Here is a 12,489-nt window from a genome sequence, read left to right on the forward strand (position 1 = left end):
TCCTCATAACCTCTAGGTAGTGTTGCAGTCACACAGCTCCAGGGACCTGGAGGTTGTGGGTTCGATCCCCGCTCTGGGTGACTGTCTGTGAGGAGTTGGTGTGTTCTCCCTGTGTGCGCGAGGGTTTCCTCCGGGTGCTGCTGTTTCCTCCCACAGTCCAAAAAACACACGTTGGTAGGTTGATTGGCGACTCAAAAGTGACCGTAGGTGTGAGTGTGTGTGCTGCCCTGTGAAGGACTGGCGCCCCCTCCAGGGTGTATTCCCGCCTTGCGCCCAATGATTCCAGGTAGGCTCTGGACCCACCGTGACCCTGAATTGGATAAGCGGTTACAGATAATGGATGGATGGATGGACCTCCAGTGATCATCCTAATTATTGTAGTATCATCTGTGAAGTTGAAGATATTGGTTTTGGTTTGGGAGGCAGCACAATTGTATGTGAAGGAAGGTAGACCATGGGATTCAGCACACAGCCCTATGGTTTACATTGTTTATGATTTGTATGAAGGCTGAGCTGTTGCACATCTAGACAGACTGTGCTTTTCCTGTCAGACAGTGTACACTTGCAGATGTTAGTCTACATTCCAGGTGTATGGAGCTTTGTGGTCACTTTTGGTGGTCACTGTTGACTGCTGAACTGTAGTCAGTTAACAGCATTCTCATATAAATTTCCTTGATCTCTAAGTGTGAGAGGAACATATAGATGGCAATGTTCACATCATCCTCTGTGTAACTAGAGAGGGTCAGTGTAAACTGGAGAGGGTCTGGGATGCCTGGTATATTTGTTTAGATGTGGGTCATGTCTAACATTTTGAAGCACTTCATTACAATTGGACTGGTTGATAGCCATTGAGACAAGTGACTGGAGCCTTCTTGGGGGAGTAGACAACGGTGTTGTCTGGAAGAAAGGTGGTATTGTGGCTTGTGCAAGGGACATACTGAAGTTGTCTGCAAAGAATCCAGCCAACTTCAGCAAGCAAGCCTGAGTGCATGTCTGGGGAAGTTATCTGGGTTAGCCACTTTGTGTAGATTTAATATCCTCAGGGTCCTGCTTGCTTCTGCTACCGAGAATGTGAATTATACCACCACATTCTTTTGTGGCTTGGTGTTGAGGGCTTCAGTGTGGGCATAGAAATCATTCAGCTCAACTTGGCTCTTTGTTTTCTCACAGCTCTTGTCCTGTAGCATGTGAGGTGTTGCAGGTCTTGCCTTATGTGTCAAATGTGTTGCTGCGGCACTCCAACTTCAAACTGAATTGTCTCCTGGCTTCGTTGATGGATCTACATAGAACATACCTGCTCTTCTTGTAGTAACCAGTACTGCCAGAAGCAAATGCAATGGAGCGAGACTGCAGCAAGGACCTAACAGGTAATCCATGACTTATAGTGTTCCAGTTCAAGTAGCTTGTTACTCCCATGTACAAAGATAACAATCAATGATACGGTTCTCTTGCATGTCAGCCGCTTTAAACACTTCCCAATTAGTACTGTCAAAGTAGTCCTTTTTAAACACATTCATAACACTCATTGGGAGAACCTGCCTGAGTTGTTTGTATGCTGGTTAGGGAAACAGGGAGATGCTGGGAACAACATTGTAAGCACATTCACGTTGCTTTACATGTGGTCAAAGTAGCCTTTCTCTAGATTTACCTGCTGGTGTTATTTTGAAAGGACAGTTTGTAAACTGCCGTGATTAAAATCACCAGCAACCATAAACATCAAACCCAGTTGTGTGGCATCTTGTTCGCTGAATATGTAAGGCAGCAGCCCAATTGTGTTCTTAGAATTAACTTGGGGTGGAATGTAAGCAGAAAGTCAAACCATAGCAATGTTTTGTGGATTTACCAAAACAGTGCTGCAGCAGGTGAGAGCTCTCTTGATGAGTCTTTATTTGTGATGCATAGTAAGTTTATTAAATCATTTTGTACCTACCTTTACATTTTGAAAGGAAAGAAAATATGGCCATGATAAAAAAAAGGCATGGGTAAATGTACAGGAAGTATAGCTAAAAACAATATATCATGCAATGGGTGTGTGTGGTATTTCAGGTCTAATTTGTTACAGGACTTTATACTAGATCTGACATTGACATATCACTACTGATATGGCATCTGTTCTTAGAAGACACATTAATAGCTCTCAAGAGCAAGGTAAAATTTAATATTAATAGTTCCTTACCAAAAGCTCATTAAAATAAGGAAACAATCTATTGTAATTTCCTGATGTTTTGTAATTTATTAACACTGAAACAAATGAAGAAGTAAGAAGTGTGGACTCAGACCTGTCAGATAATGTACGTTTATTATTTAATCTAAGATGTATTTACATAGTCATTTGCTAATATTTGGGCACCACTGGTCAAATTACATTTTGATAATACTATTACACTGAATTAACCCTTTAAAGCATGACACATGAAATAGTAATACAATAAAACAGATTTTTTGGAAAATCAAACATGTGGCCTTTTAACTAAAAATCCTAATGTAGTTCATTTTTAAATTTTGAGTCATCTACATTTTGAATGCACCATATTTAGGCATTTAACAATATATATTGTTTTTCTTTAATTGGTCTTTTTCATTTAGTTCACTGCATCAGTTGAAAACATACTGCAGACTGATGTATTTCAATTAAACATTGAATAGCAAATGATTGTCTCCTTTCTTCTAAACGTTTCAGGAAAACATAACATTGAACCAATGAGAAACACGGCTCCAGGGGTCATAGACCTATGAGTACTCTATTCTTCATCCTGACCTTTTTACATTTCATATACTGGTAGTAATAGAAACACCAAAACCACAAAGACCTCCCACACTCACCTGTATCATCATCATTTTCCTCTGAATCTGTCTCACAAAATCTACGTCAACAACTGAGCCAACATATTTTACACACAAAGGCTTTTGGAAAACTAAAACTACATTTTTGTTTCATGAAAATCCTGCTGTAAAAATTGCTGCTGTAAAGAACTGTTTGGTTTTTCTGAATATTTATTCTTTATTAATGAACATTTCACAGGTAGAATACACTACATCTATGAAATGGAACAAAAATGTTTAGTTTTACTACAAGTAACACCATACAAATCATACCTAGAATTGCTTCAGTTTTGCACAAAAGTAGTCTTGAGATTTTCTCCTGTGTTTTCATTATGATACCAACAATTTTGTAATGGTTAGGTAAATGCATGGAAATGCTTCCACTTCATTCACAGTTCAGTAGAGAACTCAGTAGAGAACCTCCCAAAAGGATGGAGGTTTGTTTTGGTATTTCTCTTCATTAAATTATAAAAGAGCCGAAGTTCATTTATCCTATTTGATATGTTTGGCTTTAAAGGGTTAAGAATGTTTTTTTTCCTTCTCCTGTAAAGTTACTACTTTGGAGAAGCATTTCCTTCATTGGACAGCAACAATAAATAAAATATAATTGTTCCTGCCTATATGTTACATTGAAAAGTGCAGAAGTGTGTTCACCAGAAAATCAACAAAACATAATTTGACAAGGTCTGAGTTATACAAGCATAATTACTTAGCATAGCTATACAAAATTAAAAGTACAGTAATATTTGTCAAACTCACAAAGGCTTTAAAATGAGCAGAATACAATAAAGTGTTTCTGCTAGAGTCTAAAATCCAGGCTCTGGCGTGGACTGCGAAGAGAGGGTGTGAGCTAAACTCTCCCCCTCACACCAAACCCCCCTTGCAGGGCACTAAATAGACCATGTGATGTGGCCAGGACCCTGTACCCCCCATGGGGCAGAGAGCCCCCCTACTCCCTCCCTGGCTGCACTTTGATAGCCCTCCTCGCTCCACTGACCATCAGATGGAAGCAGGCAGGCCAGCAGCATTCCTTCAAAGCAGCTGCCAGAATCGGCTGCACACAAATAGCCCATCAAGCCACCGAAACACCAGGCTCACACCCTGGCCCTCAGCGGTCAGACAAGTGGAGTGCATTGGTTGGTCCTCCAGCTCATGCTCCTGTGTGTAAGTATACACACCCCCTCCAGCCCAGTGCACAACACAACACAAGGGTCCAACAGTGGAGGTTCAGTGGTCGAGTTGTGGCTGACCCGGTGGGAGCCAACAACTGCTGAGTGTCACTTAGCATTAGCGCAGCGGCGTCTGAGGCTATGCTAAGCTGCTTGCCCTGTCGGGGCCAGGATTCAGTGACCTGCCCCTGCACATGAAGGAACAACCACCTGTGGACCAGCAGTGTTCAAGAAAGAACAAGGGTTTAAGGCAAAACGTATGCTGGACAAAGCACAGAGCTTTCTTTTTCTGCCTCATTTTATAGGAGTATTCCAAATGTATTGCTGTTGTGTCAGCCATGCCCAATTCAATAAATATATAGCACTCTGTATTTTAAAGAACACCAGGAGTTCATTTTTAAATATTTTGGTGTGTTCTTTGCTCACTCAAACCAAAATCAGATAAGTTCCTTAATTCATTTTTTTATTTCCTTATGTTAGTACAGTAGATTTCTGAACAAATGTATACCTTGTTAGTTGTTCTTAATTGTCAGCATTTAATTTCCATATACCTTTTAATGTTTTACTGCTTTTTTGCAGTGTATTACATAATAGTTTATAAGAGCGTAATATGGCTTTAACCCTTCATGGCATGAGGCAATACATTTCAAACTATGAACTGCAGATGTCACTTGACGTTACTTAGAATCAGTGATGCTGTTACAGTTGAATGGTCTTCACAAAGTGTATCTTGTGCATTCATTACAATAATTAAAATAATTTATTATTGATTTTCATGTTAAAGAAATCTAATCATCTACTGATACAGGTCATAATGATTAGTGTAGCTTTCTGATTTGTTATTGCTTGTTAGTTGAAGTTAAAGGAAATAGGAGTAATGCATCTTTAAAAATGTTGAAGCTGCAAATTTGTATTGTACTAAAAAGTTGGGATGAGGGCATGCTTGGCTTGAACCACCCCTGCTTTTAACAAAACTCATTCGGGAACTTAGGAGCTCAATTGCTGTAGTTGTGAAAGTGACATTTTTCCGATGCGATTTATAATGTTATAATATTACTGTTATTTTACAACTGTCTGATTGACACAAATGTCCCTAGCCGTCTGAACAGACAGCTAGCCATTCTGTCTCAACAAAATGTTACCGACAAACAAATAAGATGTCTGCTCATACCTTCCAGTAGTGTTGCAGTTTGAACCGCAGCATACACACACACACACACACACACACACACTGTTCTTCTGTGAGACTCTGGAGAGCAGCGTTACACAGAGCCATGCTGTGCTTGCATCAGTCAGAAAGCCATAGAGGTGCCGGGATTAAAGGTTTGAAGCATGTGAGGGAAACAGAACAGCCTCAGCAGGATTAGTGTGGACTAGCAGATTAACCCTCCTCTGGATCCTCCATCACACTCACTCCATCCATCGTTCTCACGTCCTGCTAGAGAATAAGGACAGTTTCTGACCATAGTAGTATCTAACTAAAGAAATATCATCAAATTTAAACTCCAGAATGTAGAGCACTCACCCCTTTCACTCTAGTAATGTCAGTAATTACGTGTCAACATCACAATGTTTACAAAATGATTGATAATAGTAATAATTATCGTAAACAATAGTGATAATAGTAATAATTATTATCAGTAATGATTGATAATAATTTGGTATAAGATTAATAAATACATTTCAAAGAAAAGCCTACATTAACTCTAATTTCAGTGATGAGCCTTCAGAACAATTGTTTCTATTATTAAGTTATTATTACTGGCTTCTTGTTGATTTTATTAATATTTATTTTGATTATATTGTATACTTAATGCTGGAAAATAGTGCACAGTCACTACATCTAGTTTAGATTGAGTAGACTCTAACAGGTGGCACTTGCTCATTGAGTCCATTGAGCTCAAGAATGTTTAATATTCATTTTGTTATTCAAATTTTGAATAGTCATCAATCAATGCTTAATGATATATTATGGAACACAGTGAATTGTACAGCCATTGCAGCCTGTAGTTTTTAATTTGTCTTGATCAAATATGGCAAAAATATAAGAATGGTAAATTGTTCATGTGAGAGTACACTGTGATTATTTTCTAACTGCAAATCATGACAATTAAATGACCCTTGTTAACTTTTCCTTTGATTCAAAGGTTGTAAGGCCCATTTTAGCCAGATTTATGTAGGTTTGATTGCAAATTTTAATTTACCAAAAGTCCCATTTCCTAGTAGTCACCTGGAAAAACTCTTCAATTTCCTGTTCCATCTCCTATTTCTGAAACCATCAGAGCAAATGCAGCACTGACGAACAAAGCAATAAGTGACTGAAAGGAAAATAATATGCTTGAAATAGACAGTTGATACTCATTAACCAAACCTTTGTGAGGGAGGGGGGAAATGACTGTTCTGAAGAGAAAAATATCCAACCTTGAGTCCTGACACTAGAGAGAGAGAGAGAGAGAGAGAGAGAGAGAGTGAGAGAGAGAGCTCATGTTTATTCATTAGTCTGTGCTCTTACACAGTCCATGTTTGTTTAGAACAATGCGGCAAGATAATGCAGAGCAAGCCTCTGCTTTCCATAAACAAACAAAAGCAAAAGTGCTCGGAGGCAAGTTGTTTATTACATAGTGACATGAACAGAGTGGTTAATCAGATCCTTATTATGAGTGTGGAGCAACGCTCCAACTGTTCTGTCAGTGGCAGTGAGCAGAGCAAACTTCAATCCAGGTGAAGTCTGAACCCACAGTAAAGAGAAAGCAAAGACACTGAAGGTGTTGATGTTGATGACAGTGGTTTAGTTTTATTAGAGGGGAAAACAATTCTCTGATATCACAAATTATAGTGAAGCAGTCAGATTCACGGTTTCATGCTATTTTTGTGTGTAGCCGAATAGGAATTACCCATTGTTATAAGATTGTACAGACCCATGTGCTATCATGTCTGTAGAAGTTCAGAATTATTACTAATGCATGTAATTACATATTAATTGCAAAGTTTTTTTCTTAAAACTTATTTCTTTTAGGTAAGAGGCCCACATCTAACATTTTTATATGTGCAGCTATGTAAAACAAGGCCAAAGTGTAAAGGATGTTTTTAATTTATGTACTTTACAACAAATGTTCATCAAATTAATATATTACACTATAAGTACCTTTTTTTGTTGTGCTGCAGAAATAACTTGATTAAAATTCTTATGGCTGAATGCCATCAAGTCCTTACAATAGTGGTCAAAAATCTGATGTATATCCTTCTCAGAAGAGAATTCATCCTGAGCTGGATAAACCGAATTTACTACATATTACTAAGTATTATTTAATATTACCTACTTACATTTGAAGCTACCTACACAGTGTTCAGTACACAGTGAATGCCGGACAATCAAGTGTTCACATGACTGACCATATAGTGTACAACAAATCCTTCTTGCTTGGAATGTGGTTACCAGTATGAAATATCACAAGGCTTTCATGTGTGTTCATAGGATGATTTTTTATTTATTTATTTTTGTCTATGTATAGGATAGTTTAAATTACATACAGAGACAGAACAAACCCATACCTTTGAATGTCAGGAAGAGAGGGAAGTCTCAGAAACACCAGGAAATGAAGATTGTGGAAAATGGATTTAAAAAAAAAGTGACATTGGGAGATAGTAAGCATTGCTCGCTGCTGGGAAAAACAAAATACAAAAAAAAAGAAAAAAAAACAACAATGTCAAACAGAAGCAATTGGAATGTGGCACTGGGTTGTTAAAAGATATGGAGAAGAGAAAAAGCTGGGTATTGGTTTCAGTGGATCACAGTTCTCTCATTAAGAAGAGAAGAGTCTTCATTTAAAGCGACTCAGAAAGCTCTTTGAGCAGGACGGAGATATTTACATTTAAAAGATTCAAAGTGGCTGACTGCAGCTACCTCTCTCCTTAATTGCAGGCTTCAGTTGTCCATGAATGTATTCGCTTCATTGCAGGCTCTCATTAACCGACAGAGGCCAACATACACACACACACAGTATGTGGAAGCAAAGCATGAACTCACACACAGAGACACTTTATCTTTCTTCTACTTTCTCACTCACTTTATCTTTTTTGTGGTGTATACACACACACACACACACACACACAAACCCTTGTTTCTTACTCTCCATCTCTTTCTCTCTCTCTCTCTCTCTCTCTCTCTCTCATTCTACCTCTCTTAAGTTCTGGTTCTCTCTCTCTCTCTCTCTCTCTCTATCTATCTAAAGCTCTTATTTTCTCATAGATTATCTGTATTTCTTTCTCTTTGTCACTCCCTGTGTTTATCATTCCATATAAACACAGGGAGTGTGTATCAGACTCTTTCTGTCTTTCTTTCTCTTCGTCACTTTTTCCTTCTGATTTTATGAGCATTTGTCTATTTTTTTCTCTCTCTCTCCCTCTGATTGTCTACCTGACTCTTTCTCCTTCTACCCTAGAGAGAGAGAGAGAGAGAGAGAGATACTGACACACACACACACAAACAATCTGCAGGGATTACATTCTAATCCTGTTTGCACTTTCATCCTGCCGGCGTATCTCAGGGGGCCACCCTTTCCAACAAGGGATTAAAAAAAAGACGTTCCTTTATCAAGATATGGATGGACTTTTGCAAATTAACCGCACAGAGGGATTGCTTCCTCCCACAAGCCTCACCACTCGCTGTAAGAATCAGTTAAAGAGCAAACACATACTTGACAAACTGCTGAAAGTGGAGCGAACAAGAGTTTGTGTTTTCTCTCAGAAAAATGTTGATGTTTTCAAGTAATTAATCGGGGGCATTGAGCATTCTGCTGTTCAGTCCACTAGGTAAACACGAAGAGGGTACTTTATTTCTAGTTTAAATCTGCTAATCTGTGCCATTACTGTCATATCTGTTGTAAGCTGAGCTTTTTAAAATAGTGGGAATAAAATAATGTCATTTCAAGGGCTCCGTAATTTCACCATATTCCTCAGTTGAAACTAGGTCAGCACAGTGGAGCAGCAGGTAGTGTCGCAGTCACACAGCTCCAGGGACCTGGAGGTTGTGGGTTCAAGTCCTGCTCTGGTTGACTGTCTGTGAGGAGTTTGTTGTGTTCTCTCTGTGTCTGTGTGGGTTTTCTCTGGGTGCCCCGGTTTCCTCCCACAGTCCAAAAACACATGTTAGTAGGTGGATTGGGGACTCCAACGTGTGTGAAAGTGTGTGCTGCCCTGTGAAGGACTGGCGCCCCCTCCAGGGTGTGTTCCTGCTTGGTGCCCAATAATTCCAGGTAGGCTCTGGCCCCACCATGACCCTAAAGTGGAGATACAGATAATGAATTAATGTTTTCTAAATATTGTTTGAAATATCTATTTCATCGTGCGGTAAAATGCTGCATTACCCCACAAAAATCAAGGCAGTAATATGTCATCTTTATCCTGGATTGCTGAGCTGAACTACAGGACACATCACACACATCCAGTACAGGACCTACATTTCCTATAATGCCCCATTGTCTTTCCAAATGCCAAAAAAAAAAAAAAAGAGTTCAGAGCCAGTTTATATTGGGTGTTTACATGGAGTAATGGATATTCATAAATATTTCGAAGAAAGTCCCCTATGCAACAGACAGGTAATGATGGCTCATAGCAATCTTTTTTTTTTTTTTTGATTATAGCCACTTAGTGCCGTATAACCACATTTATATATGATAACACTACAGCAAACACTCAATACATTCCCTGCCCTCAAAATAATGGTAAGAGCATGTGACACCAACAAGCAAACAATCATACAATTCCAGAGAATGTCATTAAATTAGGAAATACAGAAGGTTACTATACAATTCTCTCACATTTTCAGAGAACCCCATGTGTATGTAAGATCAAAGAGATGTAGTTGTGGTAAATTGTGCAACTGAGGTTTACACTCTTTCTGTTTTTATTTGTTCAAGTACAAAGTGGTGCAGTGGTGCCCCTCTAAATTCTCTGTGCACCAGTACAACATGTAGTGCAGAAATGCCCCTGAGTTGATCTCAGTTGGTCCAATGATCTATTGTACTTTATTCTCAAAAATTATATGAGACTTCCAGCTAAATTTGATTACTTTTACTTGCAATGATGATTTGTTTTATCTTTGAGTATTAACATTCAATATTCTCACACTAGAGGGACCAGTCACACATGATTTGAGGAAAGGGTTTGAGGTGCTGTTCATTCCTTACAATACTAGAGAGCCAGATGGAGCGACTGTGTAGAATATGTATTAGTCGGGATAATGTTAACTGTACAAATCTGTAAAGAGTTGTCCTAGGAGTTGTTACTTCCTTTCTTAGTACTCCCCTCTTCTCTAAAACAGTTAACAAAACAGGAATCCTTTTCTACTTGGTGATGGAACATTAATGACATTCAAACTTATGGCAACATGAAATTATAGGATATTAGCTATGGATGCTGTATGTGAGGGCATCAAAACAGAGGCATATAGAGGGAAGCTGTGTCATGCAAAATGATTTTTCCCACTTTCTATAAGCCAAACATTAAATGTGAAGTGGAAGCAATGCTTTGACTAGAGAAGCTTGAAAGACATGTCGGCCTGGTCTCATTGTCGAATCTGTACATTCCCAGGACTCATACAATGTGTACAAAATATAGTTAGCTCTTTGTGAATATAAAGGTTCACTTCTGACACACTACCATTTACCCTAATTCTAACCCTAAGATTAACCTAAGCTCCAAAAGGTCATGAGTGACATTATTGTCTTTCCCAAGCAGAGCTACAATTCTTGCCTGAAACATTCATCCATTCATTAAATGCCTGTAACCACATATCCAGTTCAGGGTCGCAGCAGGTCTGGAGCCCACCCAGAATCACAGGTTGAAAGGCGGGAACACACCACAGAGGGGGCTCCAGTCCCCACCAGAGTGACAAACACTTATCCATTCACTCACACACTCATATCTACAGACACTTTTGAGTAGCCAATGCACTTACCAACGTGTGTTTTTGGACCATGGGAGGAAACCCACGTGGACAAGGGAGAACACATCAAACACCTCACAGATTGCCCGGGGCAGAGCCCAAACCCACAACTCCAGGTCCCTGTAGAAGTGTGACTACAACACTGCTTGAAACATAACATTTCTTAAAAGAAGAGCTTCTGAATTTCGACAAACCAGAGAGAACTGTAGTTCCCCACAATGGTCAATGTCCTAATTCTTCTTCATGTACATAGAGAGTGTTTTATGTTGATTTAAGGAAACAGTTAAGCAGTTTTTTAGGATTTGGAATGAATTGTATTCTTTTATTCATTCATTATCTGTAACCATCATCTGTGGGTCCGGAGCCTACCCGGAATCATTTGGTGCAAGGCAAGAACACACCCTGGAGGGGGCACCAGTCCTTTACCGGGCAACACATACACACATTCACACCTACGGACACTTTTGAGTCGCCAATCCACCTAACAACATGTGTTTTTGGACAGTGGAAGAAAACCGGAGCACCCGGAGGAAACCCATGCAGACATGGGGAGAACACACCAATTACACCAAACAGACAAGTCACCCGGAGCAGGACTTGAACCTACAACCTCCAGGTTCCTGGAGCTGTGTGACTGTGACACCTGCTGCGCCACCATGCCACCCATAACGAATTACAGAATTTAAAAATATATTTATATTGTATGCACTACTTTGTGTATATATTTCTAAACACTAGATTAGGCACACCTACACCTATACATGTACCTACACTCATTGTCCAAATTTCAGTCCCACTGGCCATAGGGGCACTTTGTAATTCTCCAATTACTGACTGTAGTCCACCTGTTTGTCTGCATAATTTCTTATCCACATTTCACCCTGTTCTTCAATGATCAGTACCCCCCACAGGACCACTGCGACTGCTAAGGGCTAATATATAAAAGAGTGACGTTAAGGTGACACTAAATCAAATAGAATGCTAACCTGTCTCTTTGTGAAGACAGAGCTAAGGCTGATGTGTGGAGCTGAAGACTGAGGCCCTGAACAAACGTAAGCCTGAATGTGTCAGTCCTCACTACCATAGCCCTTCGCTCCCGGGGGGGAAATGTGACCCTCGCTATATCAGATACAAAAAAGACACACACACACAAACACCCACACACAGGTGGCTGCTCTCACAGTCTGAGAACATCACTCAGCAGCTGGGGACAACAGAGAAACTGACACCCAGATGCACACACTTGTCTCTTTTCTTCTCACTTTTTATCTCTTTCTCTCTCACACTTACGTACACACATGAGCACACACAAACAAAAACACCTCTACAACGTAAAGCCTTCAATTTGCAATACAGTACTGTGCCAAAAATAATTTTAATATATATATATTTTTTTGCTTTTTTAAAAAACCTTAGAATATAATACACACACACCCTCTGTTTTTATTAGTTTCCATCCTTTGCAGAAGATTTAATGGCATGAAAACATGACACTGACACATGGGTCCAAATTGGCGTATGCTCCAATATGCTCCAACAAGCTCATTCAGAGTA

The sequence above is a fragment of the Hoplias malabaricus genome, chromosome 14, assembly GCF_029633855.1.
Source record: "Hoplias malabaricus isolate fHopMal1 chromosome 14, fHopMal1.hap1, whole genome shotgun sequence".
Taxonomy (NCBI): Eukaryota; Metazoa; Chordata; class Actinopteri; order Characiformes; family Erythrinidae; genus Hoplias; species Hoplias malabaricus.